At 42.0% G+C, this 26,763-nt stretch overlaps 1 long non-coding RNA gene across 1 annotated transcript; it reads right to left on the reverse strand.

Moving 5' to 3' along the window:
* On the reverse strand, positions 1–26,294 carry LOC310688548. The gene is made up of 3 exons (XR_014517029.1): positions 26,222–26,294; positions 5,548–5,588; positions 1–231 (listed from the first exon to the last, which is right to left on the reverse strand). It is a non-coding gene; the product is annotated as an uncharacterized lncRNA (long non-coding RNA).
* Positions 26,295–26,763: the final 469 nt, after the last annotated feature.

The following is a 26,763-nucleotide window of genomic DNA, read 5'->3' on the forward strand; positions in this document are numbered from 1 at the left end:
GTTGTGAGAATAAAATTGGGAGGATTCATGCACCTCACTTTGGGCTTTCCTTAGAGGAAAGGAGAGATATAAATGCCATAAATAAATGAATACTTATTTGAAATGTTGTGAGTTACTTTGAGCACAAACAGATGGTGATACGCCCTCTTCCATTTGTCTAAGCATATAACATTGACATCTCAGCTCCTGTAATCCTCTTGTGAGACCTTTGAAATACCAGGTTACCTTCTCCTAAGAAAGAAAATCCAGACTGTAAAACTCTTATGAGACAACAAGCAGGTAAAATATGGTATTACCCATGACAAGTGTCTCTTCCTCTGTAGGCTAGTATATTAATGGCTCACACACATGAATGTATATTATGCATTTGTATTTTGCCACCTCCAACACTTGAAATAGTATTTGTGTAATCAATTGACCCCCAAAGGGACTCTGCTCTTTCACTATTGTAACATAGCTACATTGTGCAGCACAAGGGGTTTAGCAGCAATCCTATCCTCATCCAGTCAGCATTACTCAAGGACGGGAATGCACCTGGGAATTAGACTTTTGGCAATGTTATCTAAAGTAGCTGCTAAAATCTGAAGCCAAGTAACATCTTTTTGGAATCAGAAAAGAGATTGCAAAGATGATGAGTTGCAATAACTATTTTCATCTAGGATTTTAGGAGAGCTTCATTCGAGCTTCCCATATTTTTAATTTGAGTTGCTGAAAATGCCCTACTGCATACTCAACAATGTATATTGATCTTTATTGACTCACCATGCTGTACAATAGCAGGTAACTTGATGGTGTTTATGACACAACTTAATTGCATAGTATTTTGAAGTTAATTTTTCACCATGAAATAAAATGTGTGATTATGGTAACAAACAAGAAGACCCCCTTTGCAATAACCCTAATTACTTAGTAGTAGTAGTAGTAGTAGTAATAATAATAATAATAATAATAATAATAATAATAATAATAATAATTTATTATTTATACCCCGCCCATCTGGCTGAGTTTCCCCAGCCACTCTGGGCGGCTCCCAATCCGTGTTAAAAACAGTACAGCATTACATATTAAAAACTTCCCTGAACAGGGCTGCCTTAAGATGTCTTCTGAATGTCAGGTAATTATTTATCTCTTTGACATCTGATGGGAGGGCGTTCCACAGGGCGGGCGCCACTACCGAGAAGGCCCTCTGTCTGGTTCCCTGTAGCCTCACCTCTCGCAATGAGGGAACCGCCAGAAGGCCCTCGGTGCTGGATCTCAGTGTCCGGTCTGAACGATGGGGGTGGAGACGCTCCTTCAGGTATACAGGACCGAGGCCGTGCTATTATTTCTAGATGCATGCATCAATTAGTTCAGTGGTGTGCTGCTCTTAAAACACACACACTTCTAAAAAGTCATCTTGGGGAAATTGTTAACCTTATAAATAAAAAGACACCCCTAACTTTTCCTCTATGATGACAATGTCTGTATTTCCAGTAGAGTGGAACCAATTTTCCCTTCCCATTTTGTGGGGAGCATTCTTCCTTAGTGAAAAATGAGAAGCAAAGATCACCAGCGTCGAAGCAATGATTCTTCAACATCAACTTCGTTGGAGTGGTCATGTTGTGCGGATGCCTGATTATCATCTTCCAAAGCAACTACTGTATTCCGAACTTAAAAATGGAAAGCATAATGCTGGTGGTCAACAAAAAAGGTTTAAAGACTCTCTCAAGGCAAATCTTTAAAAAACCAGTATAAACACCAACAACTGGGAAACACTGGCCTGCAAGTACTCCAATTGGAGAACAGCCTTTACCAAAGGTGTCATGGGCTTTGGAGACACTTGAACTCAGGACAAAAGGGAGAAATGTGCTAAGAGGAAGGCATGCTTGGCAAACCCTCGCCGTGATCAACTCCCACCTGGAAACCTATGTCTCCACTGTGGAAGGACGTGTGGATCCAGAATTGGCCTCCACAGTCACCTACGGACTCACTGTTAAAACTGTGTTTATGGAAGACAATGTTACTCAGCTATGAGTGATCACCAGAGAAGAAGTAGAATGCACCAGTGCCATGCAAGGAAAACCTTCATCCGCCACATAACTGTGTGCCATGGAGCTTAGAATGGTCTAGAACAGTGTTTCTCAGTCTTTTTCCAACCGTGGCCCCCTTCCAACCTTGTTTCCTTCATATGCACCTCTATTCTACCAGTAGAAATGTAGCTATTTTGTTTGTAAACAGAACATGAATTTTATTTATGATTTTTATAATCATATAATTGTGCCTGTGGCCTCCTTGGAATATCCTGGGGCTCCCAGCCCCCCCCCCAAAAAAACCAACCACTGGTCTAGAAGAAGTAGACTAATAACACCGTGGAGCCTCCTAGTTGCTCCTACTATCATGAGGTAGACTTGTTCCTACCTAGAATTGAACCTAGGGCCTTCTGCTTGCAAGGCAGATGCTGCACCTTATTTCTGACTCTAACCCCAACATCCATATAATAATAATAATAATAATAATAATAATAATAATAATAATAATAATAATTTATTATTTATACCCCGCCCATCTGACTGGGCTTCCCCAGCCACTCTGGGCGGCTTCCAAAAGAATATTAAAATACTATAATACATCAAACATTAAAAGCTTCCCGAAACAGGGCTGCCTTCAGATGTCTTCTAAAAGCCTGGTAGTTGTTGTTCTCTTTGACATCTGGTGGGAGGGTGTTCCACAGGGAAGGCGCCACTACCAAGAAGGCCCTCTGCCTGGTTCCCTGTAACTTGGCTTCTCGCAGTGAGGGAACTGCCAGAAGGCCCTCGGTGCTGGACCTCAGTGTCCGGGCAGAACGATGGGGGAGGAGACGCATATACAGTGGTATCTCAGGTTTCAGATGCGTCAAGTTACAGACGCTTCAGGTTACAGACTCTGCTAACCCAGAATTACCGTAGTACCTCGGGTTAAGAGCTTTACCTCAGGATGAGAACAGAAATCGTGCGGCAGCGGCACGGCGGCAGCGAGAGGTCACATTAGTTAAAGTGGTACCTCAGGTTAAGAACATTTTCAGGTTAAGAACGGACCTCCGGTACGAATTAAGTTCTTAACCCAAGGTACCACTGTATTAGGTGTGGATGTCTTCTTTAAAAAAAAAAAGCCTATGAGATCCATCAACACTAGCTCAGTATTGTCCACACCAGGAGTGGGGAAGTGGATCAGTCCAGCAGGCCACAACATTATCTCCCACTCACCCCATGGGCCAAATTTAATAGGCTTCCCATATGCCAAACCAGCTAACATCACAATAATGTCGGGTGGACCTTTCGTCTGCACAGTTCAAAATCAAACTATGTGAGCAAATGCAAAGTGCCGACAACCCTGCAGAGTTTTATTTTATTTTGTTTATTTTATTCTAACTTGTAGTATTGCTACTTTACCGCCACAAGCTTCCAGCTCAAAATGAGCACCTGACAGTGACATACAGAGGGACACATTCTATTTTATATGCATAGCTACAACATAGTAATAATGTATTCAGTACTGTAACAACTAATTCCATTTCCCAGGACTGCAAATGAGATTTGAAAGCTTATCAGATTTTAAACTTGGATATCCAACTTCAAATAGAACTAAATATTTTGTAATTAGATGAGCATTGGTTTCTGAGCAGATGTAGAATTTGGATAACAGTTGAATTGGGAGCATTCTCTGGTGGGGTTCTTTCGGACCAAGTAATTAACTTTTGTTTTCTGAGTCTGTCCTGAACTTTTGGTATGGAGAAGGTTGATACACTGCGGAAAAACTTTTTAAGAGCATCTGTGTTCAAGGGCTTGGTACAATGTTTGTCCTTTGTCTCAGGGAAAGAAAGGAAATGGTGGGACTAATCTCTCTCTCTTGAAAGTGCAGAGCAGATTGGCAACCCAGTCCTATGTCAACACAGCTAAAGTAGCTTTGGGTCGTTGGCTGGCAGCAGGGCATCTACGATCCCAGTGCCCTCATTCTAATGTCTGTAACATGAAGGGGTTTGCTGGCAGAAACCAATTGCGTCAGGGTGAAGAAATACCATCAACCTCTACAGCCTGGAATGCATGAAGTTGCCTTGAATTGAGTCAGACATTGGTCTACCTAGGTCAGTGTGGCTACACTTGATTGGCAGTAGCTCTGGGTTTCTGGACAAAAGTCTCTCCCATCTCTATCTGAAGATGCCAGGGTGGAAAAAGTGGAAGAGTGGAAGAAGATTGGAAGAAATTTAAAGATTATTTACAGAGACATTGTAAAATTAACGAACTTTAGAATAATGTTGGATTAAAATTAAGAGGTTTCTAGCTGTAATGGGTTAAAAGAATATGAAAAAATGGGTTTATAAAAGTAAAATTTTAAGATCATAAAAATTTAAGAATAAAGATTTGGGTAGGATAAAGAGGGAAACAAATTGCTGAGCTAATAAACTGAATTAGAATACAAAAAAGAGAGGTATGAGGGGGTCCAAGAAACAAGTAAACGAAAAATAATGGGATGGAAAGATTGATTGTTTTAAACAATTTTTATTCTGTATTTTTTCTTTTTTCTTTTTCTGTTTGTTTTATTCCTTTTTTGTAATGTAAAAATCTTAATAAAAATCTTATTTTAAAAAAATGAAGATGCCAGGGTTTGAAGTAGGGAGCCTATGCAAGAAAGGCAAAGTTTGTACTTCATATAATATATATATATATATATATATATATATATATATATATATATATATACACACACACACACACACACACACACACACACACACACACACACACCATAGTTTTCACTCCATAAGAGGCACTTTTTTCCTCCTAAAAAGTAAGGAGAAATGTCGGTGTGTCTTTTGGAGTGAACGTGTGGTCCCTGGAGCCAAATTGCCCAGGGGCAAAAAGCAGATCGTGCTTTTTGTTTGTTTGTGTGTTTTTTTAGAAAGAGGGAAGGGGGTGTTGAAACAAAGCTGCTGATCAGCTGATCAGCAAGTGATCGGGAGGGAGGTAAGGGACTCTAGAGACAAAGGAGGCTGCCTGGGAAGGGGGAGGTAAAAGCACATAGATCCTCAGGATTTTTGCATTGGGTCACCCCAAATTCACCATCAGATCACATAGCATGTCCATGGCTACAGCCTGCACCAAAAAACCCACACACCCACTGTTTCCTGGAGTGGTTAGGGGGAGGCCTAGGGTGTGGTTGGTTGTCTTTGGTTGGCTATAGTGAGATTTGTTTTTGTGTGAGAGTGGGGTGTGTGTGTGTGTGTGTGTGTGTTTTGGATCCAACTCTTCTAGACATCAATCATAGAAATATGCAAAATATGCAAAATAACTAAGCAAGTATTAGAAGTCTCCTCAGAACTGGCCCTACTAAACATCTTTAGGGAAGTTTTTTAATGAGTGATGTTTTAATGTATTTTTAATCTCCTGTTGGAAGCCACCCAGAGTGGCTGGGGAGGTCCAGCCAGATGGGTGGGGTATAAGTAATAAATAATAATAATAATAATCATCATCATCATCATCATCTAAGATAATAATGCCCAATCACATCATAAAGAGCTAATAACCCACCTACCCTCAGCAGCCAGAAGCATCATAGCCAGACACTGGAGAGACCTAACAGGAGTAAGCATGGAAAAATGGAATTAAATAGTATGGGAAACAGCCTTATTTTAAAAAACTAACCAATAAACTGAAACTGACATGGGGACAAATAGAAGACGCCTTCACTCTGGTATGGTTTCCCTTTATTACATACATAGCCCAACAAGAAGGGACGCGGGTGGCGCTGTGGGTTAAACCACAGAGCCTAGGACTTGCCAATCAGAAGGTCGGCGGTTCGAATCCCCGCGACGGTGTGAGCTCCCGTTGCTCAGTCCCTGCTCCTGCCAACCTAGCAGTTTGAAAGCACGTCAAAGTGCAAGTAAATAAATAGGTACTGCTCCAGCAGGAAGGTAAATGGCGTTTCCATGCACTGCTCTGGTTCGCCAGAAGTGGCTTAGTCATGCTGGCCACATGACCCGGAAGCTGTACGCTGGCTCCTTCGGCCAATAAAACGAGATGAGCACCACAACCCCAGAGTCGGTCACAACTGGACCTAATGGTGTCCCTTTACCTTTACCTTTAGCCCAACAAGACAACAAGAAGAATCTGCTGACAGCATACGAATCGATCTGGCTAACCTGATCCAAAGGTTATAGTTCTGAACTACAGCCTTTCCCTAAAGCTGTGACTTTCCCCCAAAGCTATGGATATTCCCCAAGGAATCTAGCTCAGTGTGGCCCTATTTAATTTTTATATTTGTGTGATGTCTACACTCCTGTTCTGATGCTAAAGCATATGCATATTGCCACCCTGGGCTCCTTCTGAGGAAAGGGTGGGGTATAAGAGGAATAAATTCAATAAAATAGATTATAGCCTTTAAAAAGAGATAGTGAAGTTCTTCTTACACTGTAAGCAATTTCACGGGAAAGAGCCATTTATCTCAAACCATGCCCACAAAACTATAGTTTCTCTGACATGGGCATTTTTGAATGTGAGTTATTTAAACATGAAAGTTGGCCTTAGGTTCTGTGGCAGAGGGGATGAAGATACACTTTATCAGTGCCTGGTGTTATACTGCCCAGTCAATGCAATTTGCTTGGGTGTTTCATAATGAAATGATTATCCTTAAAATTGCAAACATTGGCCGGGTGTTGGGGGCGGGTTGGAGAGAGACTGGCTATCTGAAATGAGCTTTATTTCCATTCTCTTATTTTCAGCATATTAAAGGCACCAATTAGTTCCGTAAGTGGCTATTCAGAGCTTTTTAAAAATTGTGTGAAATGAAACATTTAACTAGTTTAACTGTAGTGGTATTTTATAAATTACTTTTAAGTATTAGATAAAATGTAGGGTTCTCTCTCTCTCTCTCTCTCTCTCTCTCTCTCTCTCTCACACACACACACACACACACACGTCTCTTCATCTTTTTTGGATATTTAGGGAACGCTCACCACCTTAGCAACCAAATACAATCTAAAATGAAGGCAAGCATATTAAATATGAGGCACAGCTCATGTGTCAGCGTAATTTCCACTGATGTGCTAATCGTGCACTTGCAAATCTGTAGGAGCAAATGTGTATGTTCTCTGCTTGACGACAGCGACCTTTGCTGCAAAACGCAGAGAAACATCCTACGCAGGGAGGAAAAAGTATTATTTTTAATGCATAGCAATATATAGCTAAGCTCGTTTAAACCCTATCACTTTCAAAGGGAATTAACTGTGCATAACCGAGCGCAGGATAGTGACCTGTGCAAATTATCTGTCAGAGAAAGGTTGCCATCTTCTTCCTAGCAAAAGTGCAGAAAAACAAATTATATCTCACCGTATTATTCTTTACCCACCCAGTTCCTATATATAAACCACTCTCTGCTTTTGAGCTATCGCACGATCCACATCTCTTATCCATCTATAGAAATTATGCGTGCCTGCAAGCAGATGTATCTGTGTGTTGACATTCGCTGCTCGACACACGCTAGCCGCTGGAGCAGAAGATGTCCTGTCTGAAAGCTCAAACGCAGTGGAATATAATAGGCTATTTAGTCCCTCTGTGCCCTATCACCTCTAAGAAAACTCCCTCCCAAGTTGCCTTTGCCCACACAAATCAAAGAAAGAAAACAGAAAACTGCCTCAGGTTCTAGGCTCCAGGATCTTTGAGACATTGTTATAAGAAGTCTAAGGTCTCTGATATAGAATACATATTCATAAATGGACACATATCTAAATATATAAACCATTTACAGATAGGTAGCCGTGTTGGTCTGCCATAGTCAAAATAAAATGTGAAGAAGTGTGCATGCACACGAAAGCTCATACCAAGAACTAACTTAGTTGGTCTTTAAGGTGCTACTAGAAGGAATTTTTTTATATAAACCATGTGTCTGAAATAGTACAGGAGAGCAATCCTGAACCCATTTTGATTCTCCCAAGGACCTCAAATATTAGTCTGCAATAAGGGAGGCAAATGGGGAAAGCCTTCCCATTGTCTTTTCGGTTACAAATCCTGTCTTAAGGGCGTATCGGTGTATAAATAGGGTGAGCCTGTGACCTGGCTTCAGGAACTAAAGTATTAGCCATAACAAAAGAATGGCCAGGGCTGCCCAGGTAATGCAATCAGTGACCATTCTCAGGTGTCCTGGCAGACAGGATTTCTGCTGTAGACCATCTCCTATGATGTATGTATGATGATTTTGGGGTGGTCTTTGGCTAAGAGGGTTGGGCAATGTCAAAAGTCTTTGAAGGTTCCTGCACACTTTTGGTCTCTCCCTCCTTGGAAGGAGAGGAAGAAACTCATATGCAACAGAAAAATAAATATCTGCCTTGCTTTCCGCTGGATCCTGCCTCCACCCATTCTTCTCTGACTGATCATGGACTTAGAGGACTCAGAGTCCCATGGGGAGTTGGGTAGCAAATGCCAAACCTCAAATTTTTACATCAACATCACTGGCCAATCTGACAATCACAGTTCCAGTTATTTATTTGTATTTAATTATTACTATTTTTAAGTTCACCTGCCTACCTAAAATGTCACTCAACCTATTAAAAAATACAGTAAGTTCCATGTCTTATTGCACTGGAATACTGCTGGTTCACACTGAACCATGGTTTGCATTCAACTATGGTTTAATATAGGGGTGGGGAAACTCCAGTCTTCAAATATACTCGGAGTCGAGAGTGGATTTCATGCTTTTTATTCAGCTCATAGTGGTGAGGAGGAATGGAAGTTCCCCAAGAATGTCTGCTTTATATACATTATTTACACAATGGGCCGCACGTGATTGGCTAATTCCGGGATTCACCTGTAGGCCAATCAGGTTGCGGATTCACTTCCATCTGGAGCTGGATTGGGTAGCTCCTGTGGACCAATCAGACTGCTGCATTCTGGACCCTATTGTTCTAGGACCAATCAGACTGCTGCATTCTGAATCCTATTGTTCTAGGACCAATCAGACTGCTGCCTTTTGGATCCTATTTAACTCAGTAAATAACAAATCTACAGACCAATCTTGGCCCACGAAGCCATTTCCCCCAAACCACTAATCTGTCCTTCACTTCACATTACTGGTGAGGTCAGCTGACGACAGGAGCACAAGGTTTAATCCTGCATTGGCTGCATGTCCTGTTCCCAGCATGGGACAGGATTGCACATCCAAGGCTGTAGAATTTAAGCTCTGATCAGCATCCTCTCACAGGGGAAGCAGCCCTTTGGAGAAGCGCTTTAAGACTGAAAATGGGACTATGGGGTCTGTCTTAAAGTGTTGTTTGAAGCACCGGACCTCCTTCTCCTTTATGAAGGGGGGGGGGTGCTTTAAAAAATGCTTTTGAAAAGTGCTTTAAGGAAGCCTCCATGGTCCTGTTTCAGCTGAAACGGGGCTGGGAGCTGCCTTGAAAGCACTTCTTGAATCAGCTTGGCTGCTTCTCCTGCTGCAACCAGGCAGGTGGCTTAAAGATTGGAGCAAGACCTGGCACTTAAAAAGAGAAGTCTTCTTTTGTTGTCACTAAAGGAAAGCTTCATTTTTTGCACGCCAGCCACTATTTTGTTTTCTTCATGAGGTTCTAGAAGTAGTGCAATTTCTTGAGAGTCCCATGGACTGCAAGAAGATCAAACCTATCCATTCTGAAGGAAATCAGCCCTGAGTGCTCACTGGAAGGACAGATCCTGAAGCTGAGGCTCCAATACTTTGGCCACCTCATGAGAAGAGAAGACTCCCTGGAAAAGACCCTGATGTTGGGAAAGATGGAGGGCAGAAGGAGAAGGGGACAACAGAGGACGAGATGGTTGGACAGTTTTCTCGAAGCTACAAACATGAGTCTGACCAAATTGCGGGAGGCAGTGGAAGACAGGAGTGTCTGGCGTGCTCTGGTCCATGGGCTCACGAAGAGTCGGACATGACTAAACGACTAAACAACAATTTATGCATAGATGGATGGATGTAGACTCATTTCGGGCAGTGAGAATTCTGAGTTCAAATTAGTTACCCCCCTTTATTCCACCTGAAATGGCTAAAAGAGATTTGCAGCATCCTTTAATGAGTGCTTTCCACGCACTGCCATCCTAAGGTTGTTCACTTTGAAGTGACTCTCAGTGAATACAATGGGGCTTCCTAGTAAGCGTTCATAGGAGTCTCAGCCTTCAGTCAATTGAATTTAAGCTTCACATCCTTTCACATACATACAGTGGTACCTTGGTTCTCAAACTTAATCTGTTCTAGAAGTCTGTTCCAAAACCAAAGCATTCCAAAACCAAGGCATGCTTTCCCATTGAAAGTAACGCAAAACAAATCAATCCGTTCCAGATTTTTAAAAACAACCCCTAAAACAGCAATTTAATGTGAATTTTGCTATCTAATGAGACCATTGATCCATAAAATGAAAGCAATAATCAATGTACTATACTATAAAATAAATAAAACAGTATTGTAAATGATAAAAATTAAATTTTTTTCCCCCTTACCTGCACTGATGATAGTCATTGTTTGCATGGGGGGCTTTTATCCATTTCCACAGTCATACAATCAATCAATCAATCAATCAGTAGCTGAACTGGGATCCACATAGTCACAAAAACAAATTAACTGAAAAAGCCTCAAAACAAAAATCGCAAAATAAATAGCAAAAACAAAAGCACCAAATATAAGCTCCAAATATCACCTTAGAACACTGCAATCAGAAACAGAAGGCTTGAACTACAACAGGGGGCGGGGGATGCAAATTAGCAGCAGAACAGGAAACACAGGGGGACGCAAAACGGAGCATGTTCGGCTTCCAAAAAAAATTCAAAAACCTACTTTACTTTGCAGTGTTCAGGTTCCAAGTTGTTCGTGAACTAAGCTGTTTGAAAACCGAGGTACCACTGTACTTCTTATGTTACTGGTTTTATATGAAACTATTGTGCAAGTGCTATAAATGATCTAATTCAGTGGGGGGGGGTTTCTAGAAAAATAGGTGCCAGTACTCACCCTGAAGTTGTTGCAGTAAGTGCCACAATTTTTAACAACGACAAAAAGAGGTGCCTGTGCTGAGTACCCCCTGAAAAAAGCACTGATCTAATTGTTCTTTCCCTTGATTTTCTACCTATTTGCTCAAAGTTATAGGTGCACATCTGTAGTTTAAAAAAAATGGTGGGGGAAGTATTTTAGATGTGACAGGGAGAATTGTGTAGAAAATAAAAGTGATGACGGTCACGTGATATAGGCTTCATGTTATAGGGCCTTACATCCCAAACAATGTAAAATCGGTCAGAAATAAAAGAGAAGGACAACTTTCCTCATCCTTGTTCAGGAGTTTTATCGTCTTTGGCTGTGAGTGAATCTCTCAAATACATCCATTGGTGCGCAAAGCTCATTTGCTTTAACTGACCTTGTATTCAATGCAGCACTTTGAGGATTGGACCTATCTGTCTCCAACAGCCCAGCAATAAACTGAAGTATAAAGAACAGAAAGAGGGCAAGAGAGACTATGATTCCTCTCATAAAGGGCAGTCTGAGTGAAATCCAAATGTCGGACATAAAATGGATGGCATTCTGAAACAGGGTTATAATGTGAGAAAGAGAGCCAATTCCAAACGAATAAGTTTGAAAGATATATAGCTGCGTATGAAACCGTCCTCAAGAATCTTTTACACATATATTTAAAAAGTAGCATGAAGAACCAGTGAAACTGACCCAGTTGGTTATATTCTGCAAGCAAGTCTTTCCATTATTTCGTATGGCCACTGCCAACACAGATGCTTTCTTGCTGGGCCTGCCAGAACTCTCCATGTATTCTGGAATACTTTAAATGTCAAACCAGGAGGACTTTTGCTTCATAAGTACATTGTTTCTGAACTGCTCTTTAAAGCTCATTCTAACATTGCATGGTTGGAAATCTGTTTGTGCAATAGGACTCCCTCTTTCTCTCTGCCCCCTCTCCAACAAATCTGTCCCAGAGGGTTCCCCAACAATCCAGTAGGATAAGGGGGGAATTTGTTTGGTCCACTTTTCTCAGGAGACTGATCTGCTCTGACAATTCCAAACTTGCTTGCTGATCGGAACTGGATGGTGAACATATTTGGATTTTGCTACGCACCAAAAACACGTGCATTTTTTAATTAAAAGATGCACATGAAGTGCATATTTGATGTATGAATTGCCTGAAAAGTTCATTCAGTTGTACTTTAAAGTAAAAACATAATGTGCATTAAAGGTGGACTTTTTCCAAAGAACCTGCAGAAAATAGAGTGCAACAGACCTATGATTGAATACCAGCAAGATTGAAATGGGATGAAATTAGGCTCTGGAGCAGATTGGAAGAGGCACATAGGTGAGATGGGAGAAAGGGGAAGTCTTGTTTTAGTTCCAGTTCCATTGATGTTAACTGCTTAAGTTCACCATGGACAGAGTGAAATGAAAATAGAGAAATAACTGCATCAGAAATTTGGAAGAGAGAAATAAGTTAGACAATTAGGACTCCCCCCACTCACTGCCTTGCATAGCCAGCTAGTAAGAATGTGACAATTTCTGTTCAGACCCATGTTTGTTACATGCAGTGCTGTTTCCATTCTACTGCAGTTCAGCAACTTACAAGTATTTTATTTTTTAGTATAATTTATTTTATTTTTATTTATTAAAATTATACACCTCCCACCTACAATCTCAAGGCAGTTCACAGAATAAAAGATAAAAACACAAGTAGATAATGTTAAAAAGTTATTCACCTTGCTGCCTGTGGAATTTTTCACAATTATGTAATTAATTGTGTGATTATTATGTTATCTCACACCATTCATTTCACTGGAACGAACATTTTTTTGAATGCAAAATAATTGCAATGCAAATGGGGGGAACGCGATCAATTGTTGTATCATTTGCAGACTGAAAACCGCCGTGGATACTGACTGTATTTGCTAGATTGATTTCTGTTCTGAGCATAGGAAAAATACACTAATATCAGTGATTTCTGCCCCTATTTCCATTTCTATGAGAATTCTCTGACATCCCTTCTACTTAGTTGGCAGCTTGGGTTCTGATATACAGGATAAGTTGGGCTACATTATATCAAAGAACTCCCACTCTTTTGGCTCAATAAAGGTGTATTTCTGCCATTTGAATAGCAGAAATACAATACTGATTAGGTCACACATTTATATCAATTCAGCAATAATTAACTGGAGGATTCATTAGAGACCACTTGTGTGATCATTGTCGCATCATTATAGATAAAATTTTTCCCCATTGATATATGAATGATGAATTCTTACAATCAGAGTGATAAGAAAGACACCCTCTCTCCACTAAAAACTCATTCAAGATAATTATTTAAAATATGCATTTTCTTTTTGGAGACAGGTGAACTCTATAATAGAGTTCTTACATACCTAGTGTGATCAAATCCCATTTGAGTGTCTTCCCCATAAGAAAAGTATGCAGGCTGGACATTGGTTCTGCTACATCCTTTAAAGGAGAAGTAGGCTCAGGGCTTGAAGAAACCACAGGAAATAGTTTAATGAATAAATAAAAATATAGGAAAAAACATTTGAACCAAATAAACAGGCATGATCATGGGTGTTAGGAAAGAAAACAAGAGAAGTCAAGAGCAATATAGCCCATGACTACATTAGCTTTAGCACTGTTGAGTATTAGAACATGAAACAGATTGCATGCCCTTCCCAGAGCCCCTTGAAAACTGGGGACGCAATTAAGGTCCTTGGGAGGGGGTAAAGGTAAAGGTAAAGGACCCCTGGACAGTCCACTCAAAGGAACTATGGGGTTGCAGTGCTCATCTCACTTTCAGGCCAAGGAAGCCATCGTTTGTCCACAGACAGCTTTCTGGGTCATGTGGCCAGTATGACTGAACCACTTCTGGCACAATGCGCCACTGTGACGAGTGCCAGAGTGCACAGAAACGCCATTTACCTTCCTGCTGCAGTGTTACCTATTTATCTACTTGCACTGGGTGTGCCTTCGAACTGCTAGATTGGCAGAAGCTAGAACACAGCAACGGGAGTTCACCATGTCACGGGGATTGAAACCGCCAACCTCCTGATCGGCAAGCCCAACAGGCTCAGTGGTGTAGATCACAGCTCCACCCGTGTCCCGAATAAACAAGCACACAATCACTGATAGGTCCACCCACCATTGTGAGGCTCAAAGCAATGAAGATGATGCCTCCCCACCAGTTGCCATTGGCTGTGGGTTTCTTGTGATGTCACAAAGGCACTTGGCAACTGAGTGGATATAAAGGCAGGCCAAGGGGAAAGCCCTTTTCTGTTTCCAGCAGGACACACCTGGCAATGGATGTGACATTCAGCACTGCCCAGATTTCTTCCACTTGGAGGAGGCAAAGTGGTGAATGGAAGGAAGCAATCCTCTGGCAGTGGGATGCTAGGGAGTGATAATAAGGCAAGTTTGCTTGCTTGAAGGCTGCTGGTATCTGTGATTGGAAGCTGGCGGACCTCTCATGATGGACCTAATAGTAGCTTCTGGCACAATGGGATCGGCAAGCCCAAGGGCTCAGTGGCTTAGGAGGGTGTAGAAGAACAGTGGTCAATGAGACTCACAGGTCACTATGATTGTAGCAGAGGTAGAAACTTTAATTCAATGGTCCATTGCTGGAGACCTTGAAGATCTTTCCTTCTTTCTTTCAGAATAAATACTTTTCAGTGACTGATGGGTCTCTTGAGAGATGCACTGCACAAAGCCACAGACTGTGCAAGAATTAAGAATGAGGCGCTTGTATAAAACAGATCAAAGCCACGTTATCTCTTCTTGCTTAGGAGAGGTTCCCCAGTTATAATCACATGATTGTGAGCACAACTCCAACTTGATCTGCTGCTGTCCAGCTAAGGCTAGCTTTCAGCCTACAGAAGCTGAGGCAGCTTGCTAGAACAGCACTACAGTTACATTTGCTTCCCTGGGCTGTTTCTATTTGCATTTGTTGTTTTATTAAGATCTAAGGTGAGGCAGAGAGTTCTTGAGATTACCTAGCAGTGAAAGCGCCACCATGCCAGAGGAGAGATCTTGCCATTTTCCATCTAGACCAGAGGTGTCTCACTTTGCCCTGGCAGTACCTGAGTTTCAGGGCTGGTTCTGTCCTTCAAGGACACGTGTAGCCAACCTAGCAGTTTGAAAGCACACTGGTGCAAGTAGATAAATAGGTACCGCTGTTTACATGCTCTGGTTTCCATCATGTTGCACCATAAATGGTTTAGTCATGCTGGCTGCATGACCTGGAAATATGTCTGTGGACAAACACTGGCTCCATTGGCCTGGGAAGCGAAATGAGTGCTGCAACCCCATAGTCACTTTTGACTGGACTTAACCATCCAGGGGTCCTTTAGCTTTTTTTACTCCTGTCCTTCAAAAGGGCCTCCTAAGTCATTCTCTTTCTGTTTAGTAATCAAATGTGAACACATACAGCTGTTCTTTTAATCAGGTATTTATTATGAAACTGTTGCAAATTGGATGGGTTGCGCTCCCTCTAAAGGAGCAGGGACTCAGCTTGCAGGTACTTCTGGGACTACTACTGTCATTGAAGGCTCAGGTGACCTTGGTGGCATGGAGTGTCTTCCATCAGCTCTCGCTGGTGGTTCGGCAGCAGCCCTGTCCAGGACAGGGGAAGTCTATCTTCTGTTGTTTATGGTCCGGGAACATTTAAGTTGGACTACTGCAGTGCATGATACACCAGGCTGCTTTGCAGTCTACAAACTGCAAATAGTGCAGAATTCAGTGGCCAGGCTGCCACCATCACAGGAAAGGTAGTACTTGCCAAAGTATTTCCTTGCAGCAATACTTTGTCTTGCATCCAGGGGTTTCTCTCTGCCGATAGAAGGAATCAGTGGAGCAGGTGACGGTGGTAATTTGTGGTGATTTTAGTGACTGGTAAATATCCTAATTTGGGCCAGGGGGTGCCGCAACAATGAAAGGAGATTTTGGGGGGAATGGGACTACGGGGAGGAGGGAAAAACCATCCTCCCTCTCCTGCTGTTGATAGAAGTCTTCTATCAGCAGATGGGATGCAACCTTAGGAGTGGAACTGCAAGTGAGGTTTTAAGAACTAAAGAAATAATCACACAAATTGTATTTCTGTTCTGAGGAAACTTCATTAAAATACTAGATCAGGCTGCTCACTGCTGAACAACGTGCCCAGTTGCTAAAGATCCTGTGGTTAGCATGAATGGAAAGACGAACCATGTTACATTGTTAAGTGCATTGAAAAATCAACTGGCTTTGAAGAATTTCTGGGCATTCTCTTAAGTTCTAATTAGATGTTTCCAACTAACAAATGCCACTGAATTCCACCCAAGTTTGAGCTTTAATCTTAAAAACATTGTCCACCAGACCTGAAATAGGAATCAGAAGTATAGAATGCTAACCCTGTTTGAAACTCATTGTGTTAGATGTTTTGAATGGTGCAATAGAAGCACAAAGCAGTTGCAGGTGTGTGTGTGTGTGTGTGTGTGTGTGTGTGTGTGTGTGTTTCTCTTTCTTCCATATGATATTGCTTATTGTTTTCTGCTCTAAAAATATTAAGGAGAAACCACACACACAATCAGGAATTGGCCACATTGAAGAAACACTTTTCTTTCTCTCTCTCTCTCCCCCATGGCTTTGAAACAAACACCTCATTTGATTTGTGGATCTGGAGCGAAGACAGCTGTGACAAATTCCAGTGACAGATTATAATTAAACTCCACAGAAAAGGGGCTCAGTAACAAAAAGAGAAAAGGATCATAGAAGCCTACTGTCAACATATATTTTTCCTCATACTGATATTAAAATAACAAAATGTACTGACAAAAGGAGCTGTGGCAATGCCATGTGGGCGGCATGTTGCATCCAATGTGTTAAGACAGGATTTTAACAGTTTGCTCACACTTGTTGCTTGGTATAAGAACTCAAGCTTTTCTATTGCAGTTCCCATCAGAAAATGATGTACACAACCTGATTCAGCCTCTGTTTGTATAACAATGGGTGGGAGCAGGTTCATGTCTCCATTGCGCAAACACACATAGGCAGCTTTCCATGACATTGGGAAACCAGCCTTTTCAACTGTGATGATCTCTGTGTACATATAAAGGTGTAAAGTGGGGATGCGGGTGGCGCTGTGACCTAAACCACTGAGCCTCTTGGGCTTGCCTATCAGAAGGTTGACGGTTCAAATCCGCACAACAGGGTGAGCTCCTGTTGCTCTGTCCCAGCTCCTGCCTACCTAGTAGTTTGAAAGCACACCAGTGCAAGTAGATAAATAGGTACTGCTGCGGTGGGAAGGTAAATGGCATTTCTGTGCACTCTGGTTTCCATCACGGTATTCTGTTGCACCAGAAGTGGTTTAGTCCTGCTGGCCACATGACCCAGAAAGCTGTCTGTGGAAAACCGCCGACTCCCTCGGTCTGAAAGCGAGGTGAGCACCACAACCCCATAGTTGCCTTTGACTGGACTTAACCATCCAGGGGTCCTTTACCTTTACCTTAAAAGGTATGTTGCAGACTTGCCCACAAAATAATGCACAAACAGCAGGATACAGAGCCTGTTGCCTCTTGTCGTACAAGCAATTCTGTGAACTGGGCTACTGTTGTGGTCAGGGGTTTCTTTGGCAAAAGGGTTATTAGCTGGGGTCTTGTTATCCTCATCAGAAGGAAACGTCATTCATTACCTGGCAAGCCCAATTGCTGCATACTGTCCACATCACAGAAGCATCTGCAAACATCAATGTACACTGTCCCTCAAAACTTGTGGGGGGCTAGACTATATTTTGGAGGGGGGGAGAATAGAATCATAGAATCATAGAGTTGGAAGAGACCACAAGGGCCATCGAGTCCAACCCCCTGCCAAGCAGGAAACACCATCAGAGCACTCCTGACATATGGTTGCCAAGCCTCTGCTTAAAGACCTCCAAAGAAGGAGACTCCACCACACGCCTTGGCAGCAAATTCCACTGCCGAACAGCTCTTACTGCCAGGAAGTTCTTCCTAATGTTTAGGTGTTTAAAATTCCTATGCCCCACAAATTCCTATGACCGTCCGCGGGCTGGATTTAGAAGGCGATTGGGCTGGATCCAGGCCCCGGGCCTTAGTTTGCCTACCCATGATGTAAGGCATCTTGAATGGGTTTTCTAAAGGCAACCTCTGCATATTTTAAATAAATAAACAGATAAATAAAAAGTTTCCCCTTTAGTCTTTTTTTTTTTTTTTTTGGAACACCTCTCTCTCTCTTTGTGTGTGTGTGTTTCTGTGTCCTTAGCCTTGTCCTTAAAGTCACATAGTTCCTTTCTCCCTTGCTGCTACTGTTTTAGGGATAACCTCTAAGGCATCAGACCTCTGTATATGAATATTAACTTGCACAATCTAGTACCCTGACCACCCTGTGGATCAAGGCACTTTCACCGTTGCATTGACTTTCTTTCCTATTTCAAGAAAATGTCTGTCATGAACCTGTGGTCAGACTCCCCTTCCTCAGAGGATGAGGCTGGGGATTGAGATTGGGAAAGAGAATATCCCTCAGATGCAAATACTGAACCAGAAGCACTTGCCCAAAGGCCCCATTTTGACAGGACTTTTCTGACCCAAAGTCTCCAGCTCAGAAGACCTTGGGCAATCACAATCTTTCCTGCTCATTCAGAGTCAATGATTGCTAATGTATGCTGTTTCCCTTTAACTGAAGACAGTCCTCTCATGGAAAGTGGAACTAGGTGCAGCACCTGTTTAAAGCTCAGTTCCAGGATGACTGCTGCTGAAACAACATTTGAGCTCAAGTCTTATGGAGTTGCATGCCAGAGCTCTGCATGGAGAAGCCTTGCTGCTGCTGAAGTCTTGCTGCTGCTGCTGCCAAACCCGTTGCTCAAAATAGAACATAACCCTAATTTCCATTCCCTTGCCCTTGCAGTAGCACAGGCACATCCAACGGGTAAGGTAGATCTCCCTTTAGAAAAGCTCAAAAACTTTGACCTGAACCCCCCAAAACAGGGATTTCCTTCCTAAAAAAGCTCAACAACTCTGACCTGAATCCCAGGGGTAGATCACCCTGCCAGTCCTTAAGTCCATGAGTAGATCAGTCTCTTGGGAGTTGGCCACCCCTGAACTAGCAGAACCAGTCATCAAAATCCATTGATTTTGGCATGGCATGGTCTCTGGGAGATGGAACCAGAGGCCATTAGATGTGGGCTGTCCTCTGAGAGGGAGGTCTCACAAGGCCTCTGCCAGCTGTTGTGGAAACCTCCACAACCCCTGCTTTACTAATGTCAGAGCTGTATTATTGGTTAGTAGTGACAGATCATGGGATCACTTTTGTCAGAAGGATCTACAGCCTTCCTATTTCCTCCACACACCCTGAACCAGGAGATGGAGACCTAAAGGAATGTTTCCACCCCCCTATTGTTCAGCCCGGACACTGAGGTCCAGCTCCGAGAGCCTTCTGGTGGTTCCCTCACTGTGAGAAGTGAGGTTACAGGGAACCAGGCAGAGGGCCTTCTCGGTCGTGGTGCCCGCCCTGTGGAACGCCCTCCCATCAGATGTCAAGGAAATAAACAACTATCTGACTTTTAGAAGACATCTGAAGGCAACCCTGCTTAGGGAAGTTTTTAATGTTTGATGTTTTATCGTGTTTTTAATATTCTGTTGGCAGCCGCACAGAGTGGGCAGGGTATAAGTAATAAATTATATTATTCTTATTCTGGCATACACATTCTCCCTCTTCTTAGAAACCATGTAATGAAAATTGTAAAACGAAAAAGAAAATCTCAGAAAGGGAAAGAAGGAGAGAATGAATTTTCTCCCCACTTAACCATCCTGCTGCCTGTCTGGAAGGCTTTGTAAGACTTGGATTCTCTGCCCCCGCCCACCCCGCCACACACATTTCTGGTGGGATTGCTCTGCCTGGGAGCTTTTTGCGAAGAAAGTAAGTATCCATTTTTGTCATGTAATGATTTTATTGCCAGTGACTTTGGAGACGGTTAAAAAACACACACACTCCCTAGGAAAAATTACCCTTAAGATCAGCCTGGGCAACCCTAGTGGAATTTAGTGCACCAGGATATAATAGATCACCTTCCTGACTGAATTAAGTGCATTGACAGATTCTTGGTTATCTTACTACCTCCCCCAAATCTCATGTTAACAGCTTGTATATGAACCTTTTAGTGAATAACTAAAGGCTTTGAAGGTTTACAAACAAATCTTCATGTTCAAAATGAATTGACCCAAATGAATAGCCTATCCACATCCTGAATAGTCCATCTAACAATGTATATTTTATACTTACAAACTGGCTGAAATCTTTGCTGCTAGGCTTGGGGGCTTTGGCACAAGAGAACAGGCAACTGTTTAGCAAAGCTGAAATCTTTGCTGATGTACAATTTTTAAGAAGAAACTGCAATGCAGATAAGAGCCTTGCCATGTAAACTGCAGGGCACTGGGCCGTGTGTTGATTGAGTGAGTGCAGAAAATCTAATTTAAACCAAGTGGGCAATTATAGTCCCACAATTGGTGATTACCTGTTCCACATTTGTCTTTAGTGATATTTATCCCTCTCTTTCCCTCTCTTAAGTTTCCATCATAGCACAGACTGCTTTTCTCTTTAAGATACTTTACAGACTTAGCATTTTACTGGTGGCAAATATGAACTGCTCAATGTGGACACAAATTGGCTCCAGCTGCCATCAAACAAAACAGCTTCGAGAATCAAATCTACTACAGCATCCCCTGTAGGAAACCATTTATTCTAAGGCTTCTATTATTTTAATTGGAAATTCTCTCTGTTTATGCTGCCAAGGATTTGAGACAGTAAAGATTGGCTCCAAAGTGCATTGCATGGAATTTTAGCATGCTTGCTGAATGATTCCTCCATCCCCTTTTTCTCTCTTTTTAAAAACTACAGTATATTATATATAGGCTTCAATCTTGCACACAGACTGCCTAAATACCATTGAAGTCAATTGGATTCAAACAGAATTGCAGCTGTAATGTGTAGCTTGTGTTTACTAGTCAAGCGGTGGAGAGAGGTGAAGCTTGTGTTTCCAGCTCTGATCTCAAGTCCCTTTTCATTGATTATTTTTTTTTTGAAGCGTGTCCATTCTGACCTCTTGCTGCCTTTTCCATCTTAGTCTTCTTCACTAGCTAAGCCATGACTTTGCACCTGGTGTGAAGAAAAAGACTAAATGCAAAAAAGAAGAGGCGGGATTTGTTAATGCTTGAGAACAAGCACGGGGCCAGTGGAAGGTTTTCACATCTTCCGTATCCCTCCCCTGCAATTTGGGTGAATAGGTATGAATGGGAAACATTGCAAGCTTCTCTGTGGAATCACCGTATGGCACTATGGTAACATTTAAAGGCCTGCATTCACATGGGCAACACCAAACACATACCTATATACAAGAAAGTCACCTAGTTGGGATTGACCAATCCTCTTTCTTGCCCCCTGCAGGAATGAATCACAATATAGCATTGTTCTCATGGGCTATTCTTTTCCATGGATATAGATGTGCTGCTGAGAGAAGCTTGAAACAGTGTCAAAGGCTTCTATCTTTTTGTACAAGTGAGTGAGAAAGAGGGAAAGAGACTCCGCAATCTCATATTTAAAAGGACGAAAATCCTTAACATTCACGCATTCCCCTGAAAATTAATCTAATTCACAGAAATTTCTGGGTCAAATACTTCAGTCTATCAATAGTTGCAATTATTGTGGCATGAAGATACTTTCTGAATAAGATGTTTAATTGCCAAGGCATAAGGTCAAAGTGGATGAATCTTATTCAACTAGAGAAGTTTAAAGACTGAAAGGAAAGAGAGAGAAGACGGAGAACTGTGCTATCAACCCACACATGTCTGAGCAGATACCCACTTATACTTCTTGAGAATGTATTCCATCTGTAGAGCAACAGTAGGTGGCTGGAAGCAGTCTTGAAAATTCATTTGTAGTTTAAGAAATGGCAACAAAAACTTAAGGATACGTACTTTAAATGTAACAGTCACATATAAGAAGTCTAACCACCAAGAGATGCTATTGTCAAAACACAAAATTCAAATTATCAGTCTAAACACAATTATTTTGAAGTAAGCGCTATTGACCCATGGGAACCACTCCCAAATAAATCTGTGTGGAGTTACAGTTGAAAATAAGTTTTATGCACATTGAAAACCTGGCAACATTTCACAATTTTTAATGTTCATTTTTTAAAAACACACAAAAACCCACCACCACAAACATCTTAGATTTTGATCCTTCCTGATGACTTTCAACAATTAATTGAAACATTTTTTCTTCCCTCATAGCTCCGGAACCTAATGTCAGCATTTCAACACATTAATGAAGTCTTTCAGAGAAAGTTAGAACAAATTTAAACATATGCAAAGTCAGATCAGATCATTGAGGGAGCTGGCGTTTGTCCCCAGACAGGCAGCAGGACTAAATTGCTTCTGGCACAATTGGACACTGTGACAAGTGCCAGAGCGCATGGAAACGCCGTTTACCTTCCCCCTACAGCAGTACCTATTTACCTACTCACACTGGTGTGCTTTTGAACTGCTAGTTTGGCAGGAGCTGGGACAGAGAAACGGGAGCTCACCCCATCATGGGGATTCAAACCACCGACCTTCAGATCGGCAAGCCCAAGAGGCTCAGTGGTTTGGATCACAGCGCCACCCATGCCCCAGTCTTTACCAGTCTGTGTGCAAGTACTTCCCACAGCCTTCCTCAGGAAAACACTCTCTTGGTGCTGAATTGGAACAAACAGCATTTCGAGTTTTCTGCAGAATTGTTTCCAGTGGGTTTTCATGGGGAAAGTGCTGGAGGTAAAAAATAATAATAGCAGCACTCTGACACAGAGCTTTAAAGCATGAAACTGTTTCTAGAAATGTGGCACACAAGGAAGTTCCGATGATCCCTTAATTTATGGCAGATCCAGCAATGTGTACTTGAAACTACTCTTCTACCCATCTCACAATGACCTCTATGTTTTAAACTAGACTTTTTATTATGTATTTTACAACTAAAGGAGATGTAAGAGGGGCACATAGAGGGGAAAAGTTAAGGCTCTGCTTATAGTCCCATCATTTGAATTGATAGGACACAAAGAGAAAGGAAATTAATCGTAGAAATTGTGTCTTATTTTACGAAAGGAAGAAAGATGGGGAGATGAAGACAAAAACGGATTGGTACAGAAGTGTGATTCCATTGGATCCAAAGTGTTGGATATGGGTGCATTTTTTAAAAAACAAATTAAGGGTTTTTTTTGTGTAAAGTACACGCATTGTCTCTTTTTCAGGTTGAGTTTTCTACAGATCATTTATATTTGTTGCGAGACATTGGTGTTGTATGTATCTTATATGCAGTATAAGATTGGGAGGAGAAAAAGGGTGGTGGCAAATTATATAAATTCTTCTACTTTGTTTGGGGGCGGGTTGTGTCAGCATCAACTGGATAGGTTTTCTTTTTATTCGCTTGTTACAGGACCTTGGTAATGAGAGGGATTGGGAGGGCAGCATGTGGTTGGTTGTCTGTGGCCGGCTGCAGTGGGGTTTCTTTGCAATTACGATGGGAGGAAGGCTTAGAAAGCGGTGGGTTCTTGTTGTCTTGTTGGGCTGTGTACGTGAAAAAGGGGCGGAAACGACTGGCAGAAATCCGAGACCAGGGAGAAGTTTAAGACTATTTATAGAAATATTGTAAAAATAATGAATGTTAGAAAAATGTTGGAATGAAGTTATATGGCTTTAGTAGAAATGTTATAAGGAATCAAGTATAAATAGATTAATAGAGTATTAAAGGGAAAAATAAGGTTAGAATATGTTAAGATAATTATAGGATAGAAAACAGAGGAAGATGGAAAGGAATTGCTGAAACAATTAACAGAAGTGGAATACAAAAAGGGAGGTGTGAGGAGGTCGTGGAAATAAGGGAATGAAAGATAAGATATTGAAATTGTTTTGTGTTTTAAATGGTTTGTGTCTTGTTTTGTTAGTTTTATGGGTTTTTTTGTTTTTTGTTGTGTTTAAACGGTTGGAAAATTAATAAATATTATTTTTTTTAAAAAAAAGATAAAGGGGAGCCATACTGGGGTGAAGGCGTCTTCTTCTATTTGTTCCCGTATCAGTTTCAGTAGGCTCGCTTTCAAGTTGAGGGAGCTGGCGTTTGTCCACAGACAGCTTTCTGGGTCATGTGGCCAGCATGACTAAACTGCTTCTGGTGCAATGGGACACCGTGACGGAAACCAGAGTGCACAAAACACCGTTTACCTTCCCGCTGCAGTGGTACTTATTTATCTACTTGCACTGGCGTATTTTCGAACTGCTTGATTGGCAGGAGCTGGAACAGAGCAACCGGAGCTCATCCCGTCATGGGGATTTGAACCGCCAAACATCTGATTGGCAAACCCAAGAGACTCAGTGGTTTAGACCACAGCATCAAGTTTTTTGTATTGTTCTATGGAGTATTGTTTAGTTTAAGCTGTTGAATTAGTTTAAGGCATTTGTATTGTTTTATATAATGTTGCAGGATGCGGGTGGCGCTGTGGGTTAAACCACAGAGCCTATGAGTTGCCAATCAGAAGGTTGGCAGTTCGAATCCCCACAACGGGGTAAGCTCCCATTGCACACTCCTGCCAACCTAGTAGTTCGAAAGCACGTCAAAGTGCAAGTAGATAAAAAGGTACCGCTCCGGCGGGAAGGTAAACGCCATTTCCGTGCGCTGCTCTGGTTCGCTAGAAGCGGCTTAGTCATGCTGGCCACATGACCCGGAAGCTGTATGTCAGCTCCCTTGGCCAATAAAGTGAGATGAGTGCTGCAACCCCAGAGCCGGCCATGACTGGACCTAATGGTCAGGAGTCCCTTTACCTTTACTATATAATGTTGCATATAGATTTTAATTTTTTTGTTTTTACTTATGGTTATTTCTAATTGTTTCTACCATGTTTTTTGAACTGTTGCTGTTGATTTGATATGTTATGAGCTGCTACGGGGACGATTTGATGGGAAGGAGATGCGGAAGGCATCAGACCCTGCAACACTCAGACTCCATTTGGCTCATAATTTGGCTCAGGAAATGTAGACGCTACTGCCTCCCATAACTCAGGAGGAGCTTGCTGAGTCCTAATCAAAAGACTACCATGATCTATTGCTTTTGCAGTTGCCAATTTTAGCTATTATTTCTCTCGTCTTATTATTTTAGGAGGAGCACTTCTTTTGAATGGATCAAGACATGCATATGTATTACCTGAAAGGTGAAGCAGGGATAACTGCAGTGCCTTAAGGGTTAGTCATAAAAATGACAAAGCAGAAGGCGAAAATACCAAAGATGGAATTCTTACTTATCTATGTACCATGATGGTATCTCTGCTGTTTCCAGTAGGCACAAAGAAAGAACATAATGTACCTAGACAAGGGAGGTTGTTAAGGGCGCATAATCATAATAGTAATAAAATATATATATCCAAAAAGGGATGATAATTCTCTGACAGTTGCAGTCACACAATTACTTGCAATTTAATCGAAAATAGTACTCTTGTCATTTTCAGACACTTGCAGAGAATGACAGATGGTAGTTCTGATCTAGTCAGTTCATAAAAAGATACCAACATAATGTGAAGATTATTAGAGCTTATAACAATGCTCACAGACCAGGGGAAGTGATTTGCTCCATGTGAATAATGCAGCAGTAAAAGTAACAAGTATATGATTGTTGATTTAATTTAGAACTATTAGTGGGGAAATTGCTACCACAAGGCAGTAACATATTGATAAATCCAATTTAACTCAGGAGGGCTTGCATCTGAGTAACCATGCACAGGATTGCAATGGAAGGTCCCAATTCATGTTAATCGCTTTTACCGAGAGAGCATATTTTGTGTGTTTCCCCAGAACCTTTTCCCATTTTGCCTGAAAAATTATTCAGATGCTGTTGGTGGGTTCTTGTTGTTGTTGTATTGTTCTGTGTATGTGATAAAGGGGAGCCATACTGGGGTGAAGGCGTCCTCTTCCAAACTGAATGTTGGAAGGTTCAGGACAGATTTCGAAAAGTGCTTCTTCATGTAGTTCATAGTGAAACTACGAAACGCAGTTCCAATGGAGGTGGTGATGGCTGCCATTTTGGATGGCTTTCATAGGCGCCAACTCTATGGGGCTGAGGGCAGTTCAGCTCCCCAGCCCACGCCAGTATGCAGTGATGAGTCTGAGCCCCCCAATCTTGAAGGGCTGGCCCCATTGGGCCTACCCATGGCAGTGGAAGGCCTCGGCAGGCTTACCCACAGTGGCGGAGGGCCTTGCTGGGCCCTGTGGCCTCTTCCCGATGCATCTCTGACAGCTTTAAAAGAGAACTGGAAAAAAATCATGCAAGATGAGGCAATCAATGGCTACCAACGATGATGGCTATGCCTTGCCTCCATGATTGGAGGCAGTAATGCTTTTGAATATCAGTTGTGTAGCCTTATTGGAATTCACCGATTGGGTCTGCGTTGCTCCGGGACAGGAGGAAGGAAGTCAAATGACACCTGAGGTTGATTCAAAGAAAGAGTTTATTCTGCTCTCCGGATAGCAGAAGACACTTGCGTGATCAAGTCCACAGCAAGTCCAAAGAAATGACAGGTTTCATGCAGTTTATATATCCTCCAGGCACCCTCTCGCTCCTCCCCTAGGAGCCCAACCACGTCGGCCTACGTACACAGGTTGACTTACATATGTTCACAGGTTGACTTACATATGTTGACGTACATATGTTCCTGCTCTGGTACTCTCAACCATAAAAGGATCTTCCTTCCTGTACTTCTGACCATAAAAGGATCTTCCT

The sequence above is a fragment of the Podarcis liolepis genome (assembly GCF_965112155.1).
Source record: "Podarcis liolepis genome assembly, chromosome: 11".
Taxonomy (NCBI): domain Eukaryota; kingdom Metazoa; phylum Chordata; class Lepidosauria; order Squamata; family Lacertidae; genus Podarcis; species Podarcis liolepis.